Here is a 23248-nt window from a genome sequence, read left to right as displayed (position 1 = left end):
CCTACATCCACTCTATTTTCAAATTGAGTTTTTCAGCAAATGTGGGGTGAATTTTACGAAACTCTACCAAAGGCGACTGTAGCAGGAAAGGAGATGGGTAGGTTCTTTGGAACTTATAAGAACGCAATGCTTTTCTTTTCTAGAGTTTATGCCCCTGCTTAGAATCTTAGGAGAATTGTCATTGGTTCATGGTGGCTACCCAACCTATAAATGATAATGCTGTTCAAAACTCATTACCCCAGAACATGGCATCATGGCAAATTGAATATTTTAAGCTGAAAGTATTTGAGAAGAGGCAGAAGCAGGAAGGTCTCATTAACTCTCCCTGCCCATTTTTTGTGACCTGAAACAGGTCACGAAATTTCAGAAGGATTTCCTGACCTCCCTGTGGGAGGGTATAAGATCTCATATGAGAGATGCCCTTCTTACAAACAGAGGAAAGGTCTTCCTCCTCTCCAAGACAAAGAGACGAGGTGAGACAAGGCCTGAGCTCACAGGCCTCATTCTGTTTTTCTGTTTTCCACCATTAGATCACACTCTTTGCACTCTCTTTTATTTCTCCACAACTCTCTTTTTGCTTTCTTTTTTTTTTTTTTTTTTAATTTGTCAGAGCTGTGCGTTTAGAGAGGCAGAGCAAGGAGAAAGCACCCCCATGGGCATTGTAGGGCTATAATTTTTTCTCCATTTTTCCTCTCTTTTTTGTTTTGTTTTGTTTTGTTTTGTTGTGGGGCATGCATGCACATGTGCCCAGAGTATTTCTCAAGCCACCAGATCCAGGACTCAAACCATAAGGTTGACCATATGAGATCCAAAGACCTTAACCATCAGACCACAAGCTGGCCTAGTACCTCCTCTTAATACTGTTGAATTAGACATTAAGTTTTAACTTGAATTTTGGAGGGGACTAAAACATTCAAACCAAGGCTAGGCTAGTTCTCTCTCTAGCACAAAGACAGTACCAGTCTCTAAATTTATGGAGACTATACTAATTCTGTTCAGATTCCTTGGCTGGGGCCAGCAGGTGGCACAGTGTTTAAGGCACTGGACTCCTACATGGCTGAACATGGTCTGAGTCCTAGACTTAACGCTTGCTTTCTCATTCCCCTCTCTCTCCCTCTCTGTTTCTGGTGAGTGTACATGTCCTGTAGCAAATTAAAATAAATAATAATAATGATACATAAAATTAAATTTTGAAAATCACACAATTCATTTGTATATGTGCCCAAAATCCCAAGAGGAGATGGAAGAGAGAATTTTTAGATGGCCATCCTCCCAGGGGGTGATTTCACATTTTGCCCTATTTGTCTTTCTGTGGCAAGTGCACATGCCCTAGGGCAAAAACCTTAAAGAAAAAAAAAAGATTCCTTAGCTGAATACATTGCAGAGAAAAATGTTTATTCTAGGGGTAGTCATGAATATTTCAGATGTTTATTACTAATACAAGTTGCCATAGCCTCAACCGAAGTTGAATATTTGCAGTTGTTAGTTGCCATTTGTATTTAATGCTCTGTTTGTGTAGACATGGACATACAACATAGCCTCTCACTCTGTGACACAGGTTGGGTATATGAGATTGCAATAAGGGATGTTGATGTGGCAAAATAATGTGGATATGACTTTGTTTTTCTTTATTTTAGAGCGAGGGATTTTTGCTATAAGGCATGTGTGCTCGCTGGAGAGACAGAGGCAGAAAGTGAGAAATCACCTCCCAGAAGGGATGGGCATAGGGGCTTGGGCACACATGCATACATGCGCCTGGTATGAGTTTTAAAGTAGCTAGGGCCGAGACTCCAACCCCAACATGCGTACATGCGCCTGGTATGAGTTTTAAAGTAGCTAGGTCCGAGACTCAAACCACAGTCAACTGTGTGGGAGTGTAGTAGCAACTATTACTCCATCTGCTGGTCCCCAGTGACTTTGTTTTTAAATTAATGAATACTTAGCCTTTCTCTGGGTATAATGGTGTGAAAGTTTGATACTTAGCTTGATAAACTGAGAGACTTGCTATCAAGTTACAAACTGGGAAAATAAGCCAGGATTTAGGATTAAAACTGTCAAGATGGATAGATTTGTTTCATCACTCTGTGGTCCAATATGATGCAATAAAACTTTGAAACTTCTGGTTCGGGAGTTTAGATAAATTTGGTTTGGTTATGTGAAGAGTTGATTGCTAAATTTGAACAGATTTCTCCCAACTGGCAACTCCTAAATTTTTAGGATACATCCTAGTAAATTACACTTTGTAAACTAATTGTTATGTGTAATTGTTGCACTTCAGATGTGTTTAACTCAATCATTTTTAAATCTTTATGTTTAAGGTATCTGTAGGTGAGAAAAAGTAGTTGTGTAATGCTCTGAAATGTTAAAAAAATAATAAAAATGCTATGAATAAAATCAACTAAATCCCTCCCCCTCCCTATTAAGAGCTATGTCTATAGTAAGCATGATATTCCATTTTTCCAGCTGGTTATTATACTTTTACTTTATTTTAAAGAACCTTTTTCATTTATATCTACAAACTTTTTTTTCTGGAAGTTTTAATTTTACCCTTTTTCAAGCTAATGCAACTGATTAGAACTTCATATCTGAATTCAAATGCAAGGATATTAGACATATTTGTCACTTTACATTTAAGGGCTCTTTCACAGTGTGCAGTATTTATTACCTTGGGGCCATGAGACCAACTTGCAAGACTGTTATCCTAGTTCAGCGACAGGCTTAGAATCGCTGTGTGTTGATCCATGGGATTTACCCTCTGAGCATATTTTATTTAAATCTGATTGCAAGACATTTTTTTTTTCTTTCTGCATACATCATTGATAACATCTAATGCTTTGTCAGTGGTGCCTGGAACTCTCATCAAAGATGACAGCTTAGGAAAGTGGAATTTTCCCTGAGAGACTTATCCAACTAGAATAGAGTTTTAATTTTGCCAAGTCGAAATAGATTATGCCAGATTGTTCTAATTCTGTGCAAGACAACTGGGAGACTTTTGCTGCAATCTAGAGAATTTCATGCCATTGTGCAATGTTTGCCTTAATACATGCAACACAAGGTCTGGGACATAATAATGCATGTTTCCTAATGTTCTAGCAACTCTACTTAATTAAATCTGGAATGCGGAAAGATTCTACCTTTTCAAATGCATACTCTTGTATATGACTAACAGGTATTTCAGGACTGGGAGGATCATCCCCATTTTGGTCTCTTTCCAACCTTCTAAGATAGACCTTCTATCTGACCTGACAAGAGATTTTTTATACATGTTCAAGTTGTGTGCAACTAGAGGTCAGAAGGAGATGAATCTATTAGATAAACTAAAATTAACAGGTAGGGTTTTCTGTCTATGTGCATCCATACCCCTCATTCTTTTAGTTTTCTGTTATTGATGACTACACACATGGTCAGCCTGCACACAGAACAGAAATTTTGATCAAGCCCATCTTTGCATCTGTCATCCCAATGAATGAATATTAGGCAACCGTCAGAAACTGCTGAAGAGCCTTTGCATATAACTGAAAATGAATGTGTAAACACATTTTCTGCAGACCCTCCTTGACTCACAAACCATGCTATGGGAGTTCTTGTCCCCTCCTCTGTCTTCTCTCACTCTGAGTGTTGCTGGTAGATAATTAAAATCCATAGATGCATATCCAATTCTAGAGTGAAGAATACCAGCAGAAAAGAATTTATGATGAAAATGATAAAATTTAAGTTCATTGACCTTTACCTGTATCCATCCCTTCCAAGATTCTGGGTTTTCTCCTCAGAATTGCAGGATGAAGCAGCAGCCTCAGCCATGAACTGGAGTAATAAGGCACTACCAAAGAGGATGGAATTTGGGTGCTGGACTGAGTGGGGTCACTGGGGTGGTAGCCCTATCTCCATGTCCCTCTGGTCACTCAGGTATAACTTACCTCTGATGGACCTCACCAAGTGTCAGTTACTTGCCTTTGACTTCAAGGTGGATGATCTGAATGATATGTTGCTCTGTTCCCTGATCTAGACCACTATAATAAAGGCTGCATGGCCCATTCTTTCTAAGAAACCAGAAGTGTCACTAAAAGAAAAATCACTTTGGTTTTTTTTTTGCTAGGTGAAGCATTAGGAGTAACCAGTTATAAATCTAGGGGAAAAAACAAACAAACAAACAAAAAAACAAAAAAGAAACTTTCCTGAACTACTAAAAATTAAATTAAAATTTGATCAGCCATGCCTGAAGCCACACTGAATTGTCTATGTTATCTCTATAGAAAATATTGGATTATCAGAGAAGTCATGACCCCAAGACTGAGACTTAAACCACATACCCAGTCATATGGGATCCAATGCTTTAAACTCCATACCACCTATGGACCCAATAAATTCTCATCTTCATTAAAAATAGCAAATCATATGCACAAAAGATTGGGTCTAGAGAGGAAGGTTGAGAAAACATACTTGAATTAATCAGAATAAAACATTTCCTTTTTTATAATTTGTAATACATGTTGTGTCCCTGTTTTGGATTGGATGACAGTTGGTCCCTCAGAGTTTCATGGTGTTGAATTTGATGTTGGGATCTGACGAAGCCTCGCTAGTAGGTATTGGGCCATGATGATTGCATCGTTAAGGGAACACTCTTGTGAAAAGGGGTTGGTTTTCTGGATGACCGGCTTCTATAAAGAGATAGAGCTGGCTCACTTTTTCTCTTTGCATGTGTCTGTCCATCCTCTATGCATCCATTGGCCATCCTCTATGAATCCATTGGCCATCCTCTAAGCATCCACTCATTTCGGGATACCTTTGGACTTTCCAGCCACCAGAACTATGAATCAAAATAAACCTCTGTTCCTTTAAATTCAGTCTCAGCTATTTGTTAGTAACACAATGTTAGAGTAAGATAGTCCCCTTCCTAGAAACAATTAACATATTGGCTTCCAAGTTCCTTGCTGTGCCTTCCTCTGTAAATGTTTCACATTTGTTTCTTCATCTGTAAAATGGGAATCAAAATACCTACCTGTCATCTCACTACGAGTGTTAAACAAAATGTTTTTGAAGTGTTTAATGCAATACTTTAATAAAAATAAATGGCAGGAAAGTCTGTGTTGAAGTTGGTAACTTAGTAAATGAAGTCTCCAAATGAAATACTGTAATATTTTGAGATATTGAAAGACTTTAGGGAGAAAAACAGTTGTGAAAATGCAATTCAGACTTATATGTGCTGAAGTTGTGATGGTATGGAATATGGAAGTGGACATAGCTATGACATATTTGGATTATAAATCTGGAACTCTGCAGAAAATTATAGATGTATAGTTTTTTTAAGTTATCGGAGTATCAGAAGTAATTGTAAACATGAGTAAGGGTGAGCTAATATGGGGACCATATTTAAAACAAAATAGCATGTATTTGAGAATAAATTCCTTATAATATTTATGCTTATCATTTAGAATTATTGTGTTGATTAGAGACATTACATATTAAAATGCCATATCTGATTCCTAGACATAGCTTATGTTCAGTACACTATATTGCTTATTCTCATTAATTTAAACAATTCAATAAGGAAAATCTAAGGTTTTTTTTTTTAGTCTATAAAAATGTAAAGAACTATTGTTCGATTTTAATATTGTAGTATTATATACAGCATATAGACATACATCTGTATAGGAAAATAAGTGGTATAAAGTAAGATTTTTAAAAATATTTGCTAGAGGGCACATGCACTCGCCAGATAGAGGGATAGTTGGAGTGAGAAAGCACCCCCGGAGGATGGCCCGGCCACAATCCCTTCTCCATTCTCTTCTTGGATTTTGGGCACGCACACATACATACCCAGTGTTTCTTAAGTGACTGGGCTAAGGTCCACATTTACAGATCGGGTTGTCCCAAAGAGAGACTGTTGAAAGGCTGAGCTGAGCTCCTGTTTCCCCCTGTGGTTGTTGAAGTATGACTGTGTGTGTATGTTGGGGGATAAAACAAAGAACTCCTTCTCCCATTCTTCCAAAAGAGTAGAGTCCATACATTAAAAATAAGACAGGAACACTAGAAGGAAAAAAAAAAAAGGCTCCTCCAAAGGGAAATGAATTGTTCACTCTCCTGTCTCATAGTCATAAGCCCATATGCCAGTCTCTAAGTTAGTGAATTGGATGGAAGTAAATTTTAATAAATGAATGCTATAATATAACACAGTTTTATTTTAAAATATGATAGGTATAAACTACATACATAATATGGCACTTGATTTGGTTTATTTTTAGATTTTTTGCCATAGAGCCCATGCTCTCCTTGGAGAAGGAGACTGAAGAAAAATCAGAAATCACCCCTAGGGGGGATGGCCACACCACAATCCATTCCCCTCTCAGGATCTTTGGCATGCATATATGCACACACATCAGACATGTTTTTCAAACCATTGGTCCCAGGACTTGAATCGTGGAATCAGCCTTGTGGAATCCAGCACTTTAACCACCATACCACTTGCTGGACCGGCTTATGTTCATTAAAAATATTCTTTTAACCTCTGTGGTTTTAGGACCTTGAGATTTAATATTTCATTAAGTCTACAATTAAAAAGAGCATCATTATTTAGTAGATGGTAGAATCTTTTATTAGAGAGAAAAAAAATGAAATCATTCCACCAACACCTAATATTAAATACGTTTGGTTGGAGAAGAATGACAAAAAGAGTTGTATCTTAATTCAGAATTAGAACAAAATAGCCTTTTTCTGTTACAGAAGAGGTTGACTCTATGACATTAATTTCACCATGGGAAATCTGTAATCTTCATTTTACAGAAATTAATTGGTAGCAGTACTATTTATAAAGTGCTGTGTGCTCAAATCCTTGAAGAACTTCTCTACATTATGATTAGCCCAAGATGTCTAGCCTGGAGTGTTTCACATTTTTTTAGCCTTGTGATTATATCCTCCCACTAGGTATCTGATGAACTGAAGTAGACAGTCATGGATTTCAGCAAACTCAGGAGTGCAGTTTTATGAGTATTGAAAAAATTAAATGTCAATATTCGAAGTGTTTCATAGTTCATATATTTTATGTCTTCACTGACTACAGGCTTCTGTACAGAGCTGAAAGCAGATCAACAGAGGGACAGGACTATTTTACAAAAGAAGTACCTTCATCCATGGAAGTCCTGTAACCCTGTCTCCAAGTCACTGTGCATTTTCCTGGCATTAAGACCTGGTGAGAGGGACCAGCAGTTAGTGTAATGGCTAGGTCGCTGGACTCCCATGCACTTGACCATGGTTCGAGTCCCGGATAGTGGCTTAAACTCACACCTGGGTCTGCGTGCATGCCCAAGATCCGGAGAGAAGAATGGAGGAGAAGGGATTGTGACGTGGCCATCCCCCCTGGGGGATGATTTCTCGCTTTCTGTCTCTCTGTCTCTCTGGCGAGCACATGTGCCTTATAGCAAAAACCTCTCCAAAAAAAAAAAAAAATACCCGGTGAGATGCTGTCTTTCCTTCTTTCTCTCTCACTCTCAGAAGGGAGAAAGGAAGAGGTAATTACAAAAGATGAGTTTGATGTCAGGCGAAATAAGCCATATTGGAAAGAGATGAACAAGAAAGACACAGTCCTCTGATAAGTGAGGAATCCTCAGATATTAGTGCCCAAAGGGAATGGACCATGTTTACGGTGCCTACATTTTGGTTTGCCCAAGACAATGCCAGTTCACAAAGTTATTCTTCCATTATTATTGTCTCCTTTCTCATGCTCAGGAATGTATAACTTTAATAAATTATATTTACTTTCATAGTAAATTACGTTTATACAAAACTGAAAAAATGTGAGGAGGCTTCTGATTAATAGAATTATGAAATTGCTTTGGCTCTTCAGGAAAAATACTAAAGTAAGAATAAAGTTTTGGGGTTGGGTAAACATCTGAAGATTATTCCTAGACTTAATGGGTTCAAGGGATGCTGAACTGTTGAAGAGTCAACAGAGGTTAATAAGGAAGTATGGGACCTTGGAGCAGCCCTGGCTGGTTTAAGGTTCATCTTCCCACCATTCATGGTTTGTATTGAAACATGAGCACCTCTATTTTAAAATATGGCTCTGTTGCTGATTCCCTTTCCCTGTAACCTGAAAATTCCTCACTGAATGCTTCTCCCCAGTAGAAGAACACAGCCATCCATCCATGTCCTACTAACCGAGTATTTAATACCGGTGGCTGCAGCCAGCTATCCAGCCAGTTATAACTGTCCTTCCTGATAACTCGCTTTTTTGTTTTTTGTTAATTGCTTTCACATAACTCAAGACTTGTACTTTCTTAATTGTGTGTGTGTTTTCCCTTTGTGGTTTTTGCCTTTATAAACCTCCCTCCTCTCTGCTTCAGGGCTGCAAGGTTTTGGAATCCTCTTGTAGTCACTAGAGTCCTCTTGCAATCACTAGCTTAATAAATGACTCCTTTAATTTGGCTAAGACTGGTGTCCTCTTCTGGTGCTGATTTGAATACAACAGTAAGACCTTGAACAAGTTATGTAACATCTCATTTCCTCAGCTTTTGCATCTGCAGTGTAAAGGTAGTAACAGTGTATACTTCATACAGCCTTGGTGAGGCTTAAATGAGTCAATAAAAGAAAAAAGTTTTAACAAGTTATAAATTAAGAGAAAAAGTGCTAAGAGAACGTGTTCTTAGTAGCTTGCTGCTAACGTGGTTTCTCTCTGTTTCGAGGAAATCTGCAAACTACCAGGTCGTCTGTGACCTGCCGGATTAAAATTCAGCTGCTGGGGAAACTGGTAATAAACTAAAAATTAAGAACTGGCCTCATAGGACAGCATTTCAGTGCTATACAGAGGAAGCCAGATCGCACATGGCAGACCAGAGTTTGACCCAGCCCCCGAGCCTCGAAAACATGCTAGACATGCACACGCATGCCCAGCATCTGGACAGGATGGAGAATTGGAGGAAAAAGGACTGTTGCATGCTTTCTTGGAGCGTGCTCTTTCCGTACTCTTTCCCCCTCTCATACATGTGCATACTTTGGCATAAAATAAAAGTCTATGGAAAATTGAATGAAAGTATGAGCGTAATTAAAAATTAAATGAAAAATAAACTTAAGAGGCTTTTACCAGTGTTGCCTAAGATAGTTTACACTACTTTTCTAATAGCAAAGTATATTAACCTGCATTTTTGTTTGTTTGTTTGTTTGGAGAGGTTTTCGCTATAGGGCATGTGCGCTCGCCAGAGAGAGACAGAGAGACAGAAAGCGAAACCTCACCCCCCTCCAGGGGGATGGCCACGCCGCAATCCCTTCTCCTCCATTCTCCTCTTGGGATCTTGGGCATGCACGCACACGCGCCCGGCATGAGTTTTAAGCCACCTGGTCTGGGACGCGAACCGTGGTCGACTATGTGGGAGTCCAGTGACATAGCCATTACGCAAATTGCTGGCCCCCAATATATTAACCTGCATTTATATTTTATAGGTATTTTTAGATTATTTTGCTTTTAATATTTTAGAATATAATTTTAAAATTTTAAGATTTGATCCACTCTTAAAATTAATTGTTTTTATGCCTCAACATCAAAATATTTTCTCAAGGATCGTATCTTTCACAATGTATTATGGAACGTTTCTTGTGTTTTGTTATATTCAACATAAAATCATTTTCTCAGACATATTCTTCCTTTCCTTCATCTGGTTTGTATCTTGTCAAGCCACTGAATTAAAATCATTTTATAAAACAAATCTCTTCAATTTCTTGACAACATAAATCTATTACAGAGTGCAAGTAATGGGTCTTTCTCTAGGTATTCAGTCTGGGTTTCACTAGTTTCTTTGTTCTATCATTATTCCGGGAATCCTTCAGGAAAATTTCAATGCCTAGTGAGTCCAAGTCTAATAGCATTGCTTAGTCTCTTAATGCTTAAAGGTAACAATATAAAATGGACTTTTCTGTTTTCGGTACTCTTGAGACAGACAAATCTTTCAAGATCTTGCAAATTTTTCAAGTACTCTGTGACTTCATTATACTGTTACGCATTAGATGTTCTACAAGATATTATAAATCATGTGACCATTCTAATCTCCTTTCCAGTAAAAATTCAGAGGCCCCAAAGGGACCTCAGAGAGCTGCAGGTATAAGTTCAGAGTGCAAAGGTTAAAAAAAAAATTGGAATTTGTCTAACTAGAGGATTGTAGGGGCCAGGAGCTAGCAGAAACAAAACTCAGTCAGGGCTTGAGAGGAGAAGTTGGGCTGCAACAGGCAGAATTTGTACGAGAGGAACACACGGCATGTTTTGGAAGGAAGGAAGGGTCAAGAGACAGGGGAAAGGGCAAAAGGAATGGAATCCACTTCCTCTGTCCCTCTCATCACCCCAGCCAGTTGGATGATGTCTGCCCCCACTGAAGGCAGGTTTCCTCTCTCAGACACACTTAGAAACAGAGTTCCACTGGCCTTCCAGGCTTCCCTCAATCCCAGTCAAGTTGACATCTGAAATTAACCGAAACGATGAGTTAGCACACTTTGTCTGTAATGGGCAAACTAGTTAATATTTTAGATTTTGTGAGCTGAATATTCTCTTTCTCAATGCCTGACAGCAGCTATTGACAATGTGCAAGCAGTTGAGTGTGGCTGTGTTTCAATAACACATTATTTACAAAAACAGAGTGCAAGCTGGAATAATTTGTGGACAATAGGTTTGCGGCCAACGTGTGGCACATAGAGAGAGTGTGAGAAAGCAAGCCACCAGGTCTGGGACTCAAACTGCAGTTGGCCATGTGGGAGTCCAGCTCCCTTAACCACCACGCCACCTTTCCACCCCGAAACAAGTGTATTTAAAATGTGAGCACAAATTACATAACAAGTTTACCTCTTCTCTCACTCTAAAATTCTTTCTTTCAATTCAAATATTTACTCTGCCCCACTGCCTATGCTAAACAAAAGAGATTCTCATTCTCTTAACACAAAAGTGTATTCTTAGATATGATAGAGTGAGGTGCGAAAGTTGTTAGAATCATAACAAGGAGTAAAAAGCTGTACTGGGCCAGAGAGCAGCAAAACCCAGAATTCAGGACTAATGTTAACTGTATTTATTATTCAGTGTTTGTTTTTAAATTGTATTCTCAAATAACAAAGGTATTTGACCAACACTTGAAGAGATCATGATTTCTGCAGTATATAATGTTCTTTCTTCTTTCAAAGGTGGGAAGGACAGGTTTCCTTTATTTATTTATTTATTTCTTAAACATTTTTGCTCTGGCAAACACATGTTTTTTAGACCTGTTTTTGCTCTGGTGAGCATGTTTGTTCTGGTGAGCACGTGTGCTCGCCCGAGAGACTGAGAGAGAGAGTGAGAAATCACCTCCCGGGGGGATGGCCACACTACTGTCTCTTTTCCTCCAGTCTCCTCTCAGGATTTTGGGCATACACTCACATGCACCCAGCATGAGTTTGAAGCTGCTGGGTCCAGGACTTGACCCGCGGTTCACTGCTTGAGAGTCCAGTGACGTAACCATTACACCATCTGCTGGCCCCTCCTATGTCTTAAGTTTGATATAAACTTGAAATGATGGCAATGGGCTTGCAACTGTTATTTACTTACTCTGGAGCATATTCCTAAGCTGCTACACAGAATGCTAATAGTGAGTGCTGTAATCTATTTCCAGATATCATTTATGAGTGTTGTTGGTCATTAATGCTCAATATAAAATGCAAGAGAATATCAATAGTTTTCTCCAATCACAAGGGGATACTGAGTTTATTTTATAACAAAAGAAAGGTGATCCAATCACCTGAAAATGAAGAATTACTTTATCATCTCTTACTTTATAGTTTATAGAAAATTATTATGAACAAATTATTCATGTAATTCAATATGCGTTGCACCAAAATAAACTTTGACTATAATTCTGGGTTTTTTTCACAAATTTTGTGAAGTCCCCCCATGTACATTTTTTTTTTTAATCTTTGAACCAATTTGTTTCTGATAATTCCCCATGGACTTAATTGTTGCCCAAGAACTTTAAAGATTGTTCATTTACTGGGAACTAGCAGTTAGCACAATGGCTATGTCGCTGGACTCCCACGTAGTCGACTGTGGTTTGTGTCCCGGACCCGGTGGCTTAAACTCACGCCAGGCGCATGTGTGTGTGTGTGCCTAAGATCGCAAGAGGAGAATGGAGGAGAAGGGATTGTGGCGTGACCATCCCCCCTGGGGGGTGATTTCTCGCTTTCTGTCTCTATGTCTCTCTCTGTCTGTCTGGCGAGCGCACATGCCCTATAGTGAAAACCTCTCCCAAAAAATAAGATTGTCATTTACTCCGAATTGGACTATGTATTATGGAGTTACCCTTCAGAAAGAGAGTGAAATTTGTTCATGTAATAATATGTTGCATAACCACGGAAATGTGAAAAGTTCAGTTACATTCTTGTAGAATCTATTTGTTGCCCTTGGAATAAAATTATTTTCCTTATAGAAATCTGTTTTAACATAGTTATAAGGACCTACCCATCAGACAAATAATTTCAACATGTAATTAAAACACAGACTGACACCTGATCAGTCACGAAAATATCCAGAATAATCCACCAAAGCTCATACATTTTAGAACTGCTAAAAGACATTAGGATTTTAAAATAGTAAAGTAAACCGTTCATAGTATAATTTTCAGAAACAGGCTAGCAGGTATCATAGTGGTTGCGGTGCTGGACTCCCATGTGACTGACTGCATTCAAGTTCTAGATCTGGCCCCTTGAAACTCATGCCAGGAGCATGTGCATGCGTGCACAGAAACCTGAGAGGAGAATGGGGAGATTGGAGGTGATTCCTTGTCTTCTGTCTCTGTTTCTCTCTGTCCCTTCAGCAAACTTAAGTGCCCTATAGTAAAGATCTCTCTCTCTCTTAAAAAATAATAATTCAGACATAATTCATTGTACTTTAATATGAGGTAAAGGAACTGATTATTTTCTGTTACATCAACAAACAAGATATTTATAACTTTCTTTTCTCAGGTGGGTATGGAAGGAGAGTCTCTAATTCAAAAATTGTATTAAATACTTTGTTGTCTTGACAAAAAATCATTTTGGAGTAATTTTATTTTAATGTATTTATATTTAAAGAATAAATACATTTTCTGAAATATAATTAATATGAGTTATCTTTAATTTGTTATAATGGGATATCTTTATTTCTTTAGAAATATATTCCCTAATTTGTAGCAAGCTTTTTATATGTGACTTAATTGATAACTCATATTTTCTTGGCTTTGATTCCAGAAATTGTATTGATTTATTTTAATTACTCATTCATGAACACTTATTGAATATTTGCTTTATGCTAGGCCTTGGTCCATCAAAAGAATAAAAAATGATTCTACACTTAAAGCACATAAACTTGTGGGACATACAAATATCTATTAGTAAATAAATTGTTCAATTCAGTGAGAAACGGTGGGGCAGAAGCATGCCTTGGCCATGCAGGTGCCGCTGTTGCTCTGCCTGAGCTGGCCAGAAAGTCTCCCCTCGATTCTAACAAGGGGATCTTGGTCTTTGCCTTGACCATCTCCGTTTCCTCTGACTCTTAATCTTGCTCCTTTCAACCAGTTATTTCCAGAGATCTCCTCTAGCAAATAAAAAACATCATAATTTTATTCCTACTTCTCATTTCTCAATTTTTGCTCTTTTACTATTGAATTCTCTTCATATCTCACATTAAAAAATTTTAGTCTTCTCTCGTTTACTAGTAGACATTTAATTTACTACATTAATCTTCATTATCAACATTGCCTTTTGCTTTCTTAGGTTGACATATGTAAAGCCTAAACTTATGTCTACCTTAAGAATTGAGGGGAGGGACCAGCAGTCAGTGTAATGGCTATGTCGCTGGACTCCCATGTAGTCGACTGCCATTCGAGTCCCGGACCCGGTGGTTTAAACTCACGCCGGACGCGTGTGCATGCGTGCCCAAGATCCCGAGAGGAGAATGGAGGAGAAGGGATTGTGGCGTGGTCATCCCCCCTGAGGGATGATTTCTCACTTTCTGCCTCTCTGTCTCTCTCTGTCAGTCTGGTGAGTGCACGAGCCCTATAGTGAAAACCTCTCCAAAAAAATAAATAAATAAATAAATAAAAAGAATTGAGGGGAAATGAGGTGCCAGGCAGTGGTGTGGCAGTGACACAATGGGACCCATGTGGGAGAGACTCAGGGTTTGCAATCCCAGGACCTTAGAGCACTCTAGGTATGCATGTGCCTACGCTTCAGGCCAGCTGAGACTAAGCGTGGATCATGGCCTGAATACTGTTGAGGGCACCTGTCTGTCTGTCTGTCTATCTTTCTCCTTCTCTTTCTCTGTCTTTCTCTCTCTCATGAAAGAAAAAAAAAAAAAACCTTAAATTTTTCTGTAGCAAGCTCCATGGCCTACTGATCGAAGGGGTCAGATCCTACATGACTCACCATGCTTTAAATCTCAGCCCCAGAGGCTTAAAAAACACACTGTGTTCATGAACACATGTGCTCCAAATCCCGATGGGGTGGAAGTGGAGAAGAGATTGCAGCATGACCTGCAGAGGATACTTTGTCCCTCTTCTCTGTTTCTCTCTTTCTGATGGGTGCACTTGCCCTCTGGCAAAAGTGTGTATGTGTGTGTGTTTGTGTGTATTATTCTAGTATATGACATGATGTTTTTTTTAAAGGGAAAAATTATCAAGAGCTCCAGGAAACAATGTAAAAATAATAATGTAATTCAAATAATGTAGATACTATGTGGATATAGTATTTTCATGATTCTTTTTGCAATTTTTTTGTTTCTTTTTTTCAGATTTTTTGTTACAATTTTTTGCTTTTTAAAAGTTTTGCTATAGATTTATAGTTTTTATTTTGATAATGCTTTTCTCTTGTTCTTATTATACAAAGACCTCCATTGATAAATCTATAAGTATACATATCCTAACAGTTTGTTTTCAAACATAGTATATGGTAGTCATATCATAATTCGGTAAAACTGATATTGGCCATTTTGAGTTTCAGGCGATTTTTTTTATAGTAAATTACTATGGATTATTCTTTATGATTACTGTATTTGTAATTTTTCTTACCATCATGTTTAGTTAACACGTAACTGGATATTTGGCAAATGTAAACACTATACTAGGTAGTAGGAAATTAATGATTCAGAAGCTGGGTACCTACAACTAGGAAAATATGTCATATTTGAGATATATACACCAGTTTTTATGGATCAAAACTAAGAGATGGAAAACTTTCAATTACATGTAAAAATGGCACTCACATATTAAGCCATTTTTATAGAAATTGTAACTAGAAGCTAAAGGCAGAAAATGGCCTTAAGATATAGATGGCAGTCACAGAAAATTTAAATGGTATAAGGTAGTATAAATATCTTATAAGCAAATTTCTTTCTTCCCTCAGGATAAAAACACAACGAATAAAATCCTTTCTCCAAGTTTGACCATGTCCCAGAAATCTAACAAAACCTATTCTCCTCTTCTAGTTATCATCTAAATACATGAGCTTATTTAAGGTAATTCTGATTTACTAACAACTCCTTACTACTCAGAATTAACTCTCAAAGGAAGACCAATAGTGGCCAATTAATAGATCATGATATTTTGTACTCATATGAATGACTTTTCACCAATATTCTAAGTATTTTTAGAAAACATGTGGGAGAAGTAAACACTGGAGTGAGTTTGCTCACTCCAAGGTGAAGCCACTCTGTAAGCACATGTTTTAATCCTCAAGATTCTGCCTCTAATCGAGAACACAATCAGAATTCTAGGTTCTTAACAAAGATGACACCTTTGTCCTATTTTTTTTTTTCAATCACTGTATAAATTCTCCTACAGAGGCTTGCCTGAACTACCTCAAAGTCTGATCAGTCCGTTCCATTTACCCCTGATCCACTGAAATCCACTGGGGTCTGTATACCTCTATATTACTTTGGCTACCTACAATTTTTTACATTTTATTTATTTATTTTTTTACATTTGGCGTTCACTTCCATGACATTTACCAACAAGGTTGTAATGAAATTCAGTGTATTTCTGAACAACTAGATTGTTTTTTAACTTTGAGGCATTGTAAATCTTAAAGTTAAACATGTTTCTTTAAAAATTAGTATCACCATCTTAAATATGTGGTTGTCTAGTAACGGTACGTCACTTACTGATGTGTGTCTTCCTGGGCACTAAGATGACCTCACTTCTCTATTTGTATAACCGTCACTTCCTTTCTCCAAAACTTTGAAATATTATTTTTATCTTTCAACATACATGTACATTTCTCCAAATATTTTGTGGAAGCCTGCAAGTCATGGTTCAGCCAAGAGATTACACAGAAATTTAAATTAGAAGAGTTTAAGATAAAAAGACATTAACTATGTCAGTAGATTCAGATATGCGGGATTAGCAAGTACATAGTAAAGAGAACACTAGGGGCTAGCAGGTGGAATTAAGACACTGGTTCCCATATAACTAGCTTCTAGGTTTGAGCCTCAAACCCAGTGACTTGGGAATCCTTTCTTATGCATGCTAGCACATGAGCTTGATGGCAAAAACTTAAAAAGAGAGAGCGAGAGAGAGAACTCTAAAAATTGTAGGAATAAAAAATATAAGAAAGAGCCACTACTCCTAAAAATGAGACAACCACAGAAGAGTCCACTTACCCCAGGCCTAAGATCTAGGCTTGCTTGAAGGAGTGCAGTCATGGCCCACTGAATGCAGATGAGTCACTATGGGACTACCCTGACAGAGTTCATTGGCAGTCTGATGTAGGGTACTTGCTGAAAATCTACCATGTACAGTTCTGGAAAATTCTGTTTATGGAGAATTCTGTTTATGTTGGTGGAGACCCTTCTTCAAGACTACCTAAGCAGGTTCCTAGAGGAAGCTTCTAGCCACTGCATTGCTGGCAATCATGTACTATGAGAAGCTAAAAAGGCATGGTGCTGCAGAAACCAGATAGTGTAGAAGTCCCCACACTCCGGAAGCCCAGTGCTAGAGAACCTGCTGTCATTGCAGTTGCTTGATGAGAGAGCATATCTCTCTCAGCAAGGGGAGGAAAAGCCCTTTATCTTGCAATGTCTCTATAGCTTTTTTTTTATGATCAGTTGTTTAATTAGGTTCTTGGCAAAAAAATTAGAATATGAATTTGTGAGGATAAACTCCATTTGAGCCCAACCTCATGCTAACCAGCTACCCAGCAAAGGAAGAGTATCGAATGCAACCATCTCCATTTCTGCAGATTTGAATTTAAAATTGAGAGGAAAAGTTGACAATTGGTACAAAGTCCTTATTATAAATAATTAGTTGTGTCTTCGCTTTAATTCAACAAAAAAATCACCTACGGAACAATCTACAAAGACTTTGCAAAAAAGAAGCTAGTAATATTATTGCAGAGTGATTCATCGATGTGATGATTGAAAGCTCTTTGTTGGTTCTGGAAGATATAGTGATTTGCCTTGAGGCTGGTGATTTGAGAGACTCTAAGCTGTTTTCAAGATCAAACAGCTGGATTTGTACAGTGGTTTAGGATGACTCTGGGGAGTAGCTAGAGAAAGTATGAAATAAGAAAATCCCAAGTTTTAATCTGTATAGAATCAAAACAGCAACAGCAAAAAACCAAACATAAAATCCTGGGGTCCTTCTGCCTCTGTCCTTATCCTACCAATTTATTGGCTGCTGCTTCTCTAATAAGGTTAACCTTCTTTGATTAATATAGCAAAACAGGAATGTTTGTGCATAGAATGGATTTTTTTTATAATACCATACATTTCTGAGGTGATCTTTTTTCCTAATGTATCTTCTATTTTCAAGAATTTGAAAATAACAAAAAATCTTAAGAGACTAAAAAAAGTCAATGAACCCAAACATTGTTTCTATAATATATTTTGCTAATTAATGAGAGCACCAGAATATCAGACAAGATGTGAGTGTAAACAAAATTATAATTAGAAATACAATTTAACATTTAAGCTAAGAATAAAATTATTATTTCTGATCAATGTTATTGATCCATTTCACTATGCCACCTTGAGTTTTGTTTTTGTTTTAACCTTTTTATCTAAAAAACACATTTTAACTAAGCCCATACCAATAAAGATCATGAAATATTTTGTGAAATAAACATTTATTTATGAAAATGAAAACCATAGGGAATTAGTATATTTTTTTAAACTAAGTGATTTAAAAATAGAATATATATACTTTGGAATGTTCTAAGAAAAAATATATAGTGTTTCTACTCTTTCATGTTTTACTTCACATTTCATGAATGATAGTCTTTGTTGATCTTGATATAAAAAAGAAACAATTATTTAGAAGCACTTCATATATAATGTCTTTGAAGTCAGGAGGACTTCAATGCTTATTAGCTGTGGTATTTTGAATATTTACCTACCTTTTGCCTGAGTGTCTTCATCTATTACATGTGAATGATATCACACTCATCCATGCATTCATTCGGCAGTATTCAGTAAGTAATTAATGTAGAAATTATTTTCAACCACAGTCAACACAGACAAGATAAAATATGGTTAATACACTTAAGGTACTCCTATTGCTTCTCAAATTAAACTGCATAACATAGGCAAATATATATAAAGGCCCAAATATTAATTCAGCACACATTGTTTTTTCTCTTTGGTTCTTTCCCCTGTCCCTCTTCCTCATTCTCCGGATCTAATTCTGAATCATGGCTCCTTGTTTATTGACTTTGAGGCTGGGGTAGCTTCCTTCGTGTTTTGTTGTGTGAGCTGATGTTGATTTCTAACTTCTTATTCGTTGTATTTACTTAGAAAATGTTAATGAGGAGCCAGCAAGTGGTGTGGTGGTGAAGGCTCTGGACTACCACACAGCTGACTACGGTTTGGGTCCCAAAACTGCTGTTTGAGTTCCCAACCTGGTAGCTTGCTCTCTCACTTTCTCTGTCTCTGTCTCTGTCTCTGTCTCTCTGGTGAGCTCATATAAGACAGAGGAAACTGTAAACAAGTAATAAGATTAAATAAATAATTCTTAAAAAAACAAAATGCTAACGTTATAGTTACAATTTTGCAGGACTATTAAGGTCATATCTGGAAAATGACATATACTAATTTTTAATTTTAAAGTTGATTTTTAAAAATTGTGTTTGAAAACTTATAGTTTATGTCCACTGATAGTTTTACTTAAAATGATTTTGAAATTTCAAAAATAAATATGATAATTAAGATAGTTTTTTATTTTCTTTTTGGAGAAATTTTTTTTTTTTGAGAAATATTTTTGCCATAGGGTGCGTGCACTCCCCAGAAAGACAGAGAGAGGCAGAGAGATAGAAAGCAAGAAATCACGCCCCCCCCCAGGGGGATTGGCCACACTGCAATCCCTTCTCCTCCATTCTCCTCTCAGGATCTTGGGCATGCATGCACACGTGCCTGGTGTGAGTTTAAGCCATGGAGTCTGAGACTCGAACCATGGTCGGCTATGTGGAAGTTCAACAACATAGCCATTATGCTAACTGCTGGTCCCAATTAAGATAGGTTTTGTGGAGTATACATATGTTTAGTAAGAAAACCTAGTTTACAAATGGTGAAAATTTGAATAGATCTTTCTCCATAGAAGATATATAACTGATCAATGAGCACATCAAGATGATGATCAATACCATTGGTGATTAGGTAAACACACCAAACCCACAATGAAGTACTACTTGGTACCCAAGTAGGATAGCTTTAACCAAAAAGATGTGAAATAACAAGTATCAGCAAAGATATGGAAAAATCTGAATACTCATACTTTGCAGTTGAGAATGTACAACATTACAACTACTTTGGAAACAATTTCTCAGTTCTACCATGTGATGCAGTCTCTAATCCTAAGTAGATAGCCAAGAGAACTGATGATGTATATCCACCAAAAACGTGTACGTGATATTCACAGCAACATTGTTCATAATAGCTGAAGGTGGAAATAACTCACTTGATGATCGAGCAATGAATGGATAAGCAAAAATGTGCCATCTTTCTTATGTGGAGTAGAGTGTTATTCATCCATGCAAAGTAATAAAATACTGATACATGAATAAAACTTGAAAACATGTTCAATGAAAGAAGGCAAATAGTATATTCTATTCATATAAAATGTCCAGAATAGGTACATTTGTACAGACAGAACACAGATTAGTGCTTGCCAGAAGACGGAGGAGGTAGTACTAGAGAATCATGACTAATGGGTGTGAAGTGCTTTGTTGTTTTCTTTTTTTTTTGGGGGGGGAGGTTGAGAAAATATTCTAAAATTACACAGTGGTGATGGTTGCACACCTTTGTGACCATAGTAAAAATCACTGGATTGTACATCTTGAAAGGTTGAATTTTATGGTATGTGAATTATAGCTCAATAAAACTATTATAAAATAATAATAAAAAGTCAACAAATATGTATTTATGAATAGGGGTCTGCGCCATTCAGGGAACCAGCAGGATGGAAAGATAAGACAGTGATGCATGTGTGTATATCTTAGGGTGCAATTGAGGTCGGGTGTTTCAGAAGCGTAAGAAAACTGCAGACCTTTGAGTTTTAAGATTTAGAATTGAAATGCAGAGTTGTCTACTAATGATTTGAGAAATTACAAAACTCGAGCTAAATCAAAAAGCCAGTGTTAAGCACTGAGGGATGTAATGTGTATTTAAATCAGTCCCTGAAGGGTTTGTAGCTTACGATTCTAATGAATAGATTTCAAAAGCAATAACTCACTATTATGTATAATGATTAATGTTCCAGTCTTGTAGACATGCAGCTATAGAATTCTACATACTCTCCTAATTTGAACAACTGAGAGGTTATATTTTAGGACAAATTGTTGATAAATACACATTTAAGAAGCTTTGGAGCTGACATATTTTTAAAAAGTCACTATGGTAATCGAACAGGCTATTTTCTTTTTTTATGAATTAGTAACTCTCACTTGATGAAGTTGGAGAAGGTACAAAAAAATTAACCATTTCGTTAATAAGTCTTAATGGGGGCCAGCAGGTGACGTGGTGGTTGAGGCACTGGATTCTCACATGGCTAGCTGCAGTTCAAGTGTCAGTCCTGGTGGCTAGAGAATCACAACAAATAGGTACATAAATAAAGAAATTTTTTTTATAGTTACAATAAAAAATACACAAAATTATTTAGAGCTACCAGAAATTAGCTTGGAATATTCTGTAATAATTAGTTTAAATCTGAATATAAGTTTCAATATTTTTGGTGCACTTTATGAATATCCTGTTTCATTGGCTCTCACAAAATCTAAGATGGGGCATATAGCTTTCATTCCTTCATATTTACAAATGAGGAAATAGAGAATATGAGGGAAGTGTAATGTTGCAGAGTTGGACATTTGTTTGGAAAGCCATGATGAAAACCAGCGCGCTCCTGATGCACTGTCCTGTTTACTCTTTTCCCTGTGAGAGAAGTGTTGATTAAGCTGTGCTATTGGTGGTCTGGGGCTAGTGGCATGGTGGTGATGAGACGCAGAGCTAAGAATAATGATTTGATAAAGAAACATGCTGGGGTTTGTTGTTCCCAGACTATAAGATAGTTAAAACTCTAACAAGTATTAAAAATTAAAATGATAAATAATTTATCAAACAATTATTAAACACATTTTTAAGCACATTACATGTATTAACTCCTTATCCTTGTAAGACTTTTGTGAAGTAGAAGTTAGCTACTTATTAAAAGAGACTCAGGGGGTTCTAGCATAAAAATCTATGTTCGTAATTAGATCCTGTTACTATATGTACTTAAAAAGGGTCTGGGTTGCTACAAAGTCCCCAGGACTAGTAAATAATGATGTAATTTAGAAACCACAGTCCGCCTGTTACAGTTTTCTCGACAAAGCCAATTGTTCTCTACTGAGGCATCTCAGTAAAATACTTTGGCAATTTCTCAAATAAAAATTCACTTTTTTAAAAAAATTTAAGAAATGACAATGGATCTAATGGTTTCCATAGTTTTTTGTTTGTTTGTTTTTTAATTTATTTATTTATTTTAATTTAACCAGAGAGGTACAAGTGGGAGGGTGGGGAGGAAGTGAGAAAGCAAGCTGCCAGGTCTGGGACTCAAACCATGGTCAGCCATGTGGGAGTCCACCTCCCCTAACCACCACGCCACCTGTCAGCCCCATGGTTTCCCTAGTTTTTGAGGCCACTTTTAAGGTCTTGTGTGATCATTAATCATATCTACTCTTTCAGACAACAGTGAGCCACAATACAGTACTTGTAGCTAGTCCTAATGGCATCTAATTCCCAACACTTACTGTTACAAGGTATAATAGTTTTGCCTTTTGAAAGGAATACCTGTGATAACACTTTCTCTTATTTTTCTTAGAAATCATTTTATTAATGTTTCATTCTTTTGAAGTGCAAATGTTGAGTTCCTGAAATACTTAAACATACATACTTAGAACTTACTCAATATCTTATTCTTGTGAGATACAGTGAATTCCTGAAATGCTTAAATGTAATTAACTCTTAAAATCATTATTTTCATCTGCCTCAGTGGTTCAGTAACCATTTTCTGTTATAATCAGAAGATAGATACTTTTACACATTATATCTCAAGTACTAGTGTAAGAAAAGATGTGATTATACATATTCCTATTATAATTTATCTTTTCTTTATTTATCTCTCATTTTCCTTTGTATCTTTTTTGTTTTTCACAGAAAACTGAGTTCTTTGTATAGTCACCTTTTGACAATTTAGTAAAAATTAAATTAAAAATAATTAGTTATTGTAACAATCTCAGATTATGCTTTCAGGCTGTCATATATCCAATCAGAAAAAAAAGGATGTAAAACAAAAAGAGAATAAAAAGAAGGAAGGAGGGAGAAAAAAAGATATGTTAGTTTTTTTTTAAAGAGGTTTTTGCCTTGAGGTATGTGTGTTTCCCAGAGAGAAAGAGAGAGAGACAGAGACGGAGAGAGAGAGAGTGACAGGGAATGAAAAAAATCACCCCCCCAGGGGGATGGCCATGTAGCAGTCCTTTCTCTTCTATGCTCCTCTTGGGATCTTGGACACACATGCTTACATGCCTGGTGTGATTTTCTTTTTTTATTTTTAGAGGTTTTTGCTATAGGGCACGTGCACTCGCCAGACAGACAGAGAGAGACAGAGAGACAGAAAGAGAGAAAAATCACCCCCCAAGGGGATGACCACACCACAATCCCTTCTCCTCCGTTCTCCTCTTGGGATCTTGGACATGCATGCACACGCACCCAGTGTGAGTTTAAGTCACCGAGTCCAGGACTCGAACTGTGGTC

General features: G+C 37.1%; 1 protein-coding gene across 1 annotated transcript in view; it reads left to right on the top strand.

The window, feature by feature from the left end:
- The window catches only part of CCSER1 (coiled-coil serine rich protein 1), a 531900-nt gene that overhangs the window by 447296 nt on the left and 61356 nt on the right, over positions 1 to 23248 (top strand). The gene's annotated exons all lie outside the window — the stretch shown is intronic.

This window comes from Tupaia chinensis, unplaced genomic scaffold (genome assembly GCF_000334495.1).
Source record: "Tupaia chinensis unplaced genomic scaffold, TupChi_1.0 Scaffold000094_1, whole genome shotgun sequence".
NCBI classification, from domain to species: Eukaryota; Metazoa; Chordata; class Mammalia; order Scandentia; family Tupaiidae; genus Tupaia; species Tupaia belangeri.
This window is presented reverse-complemented; position numbering and strand designations above follow the sequence as displayed.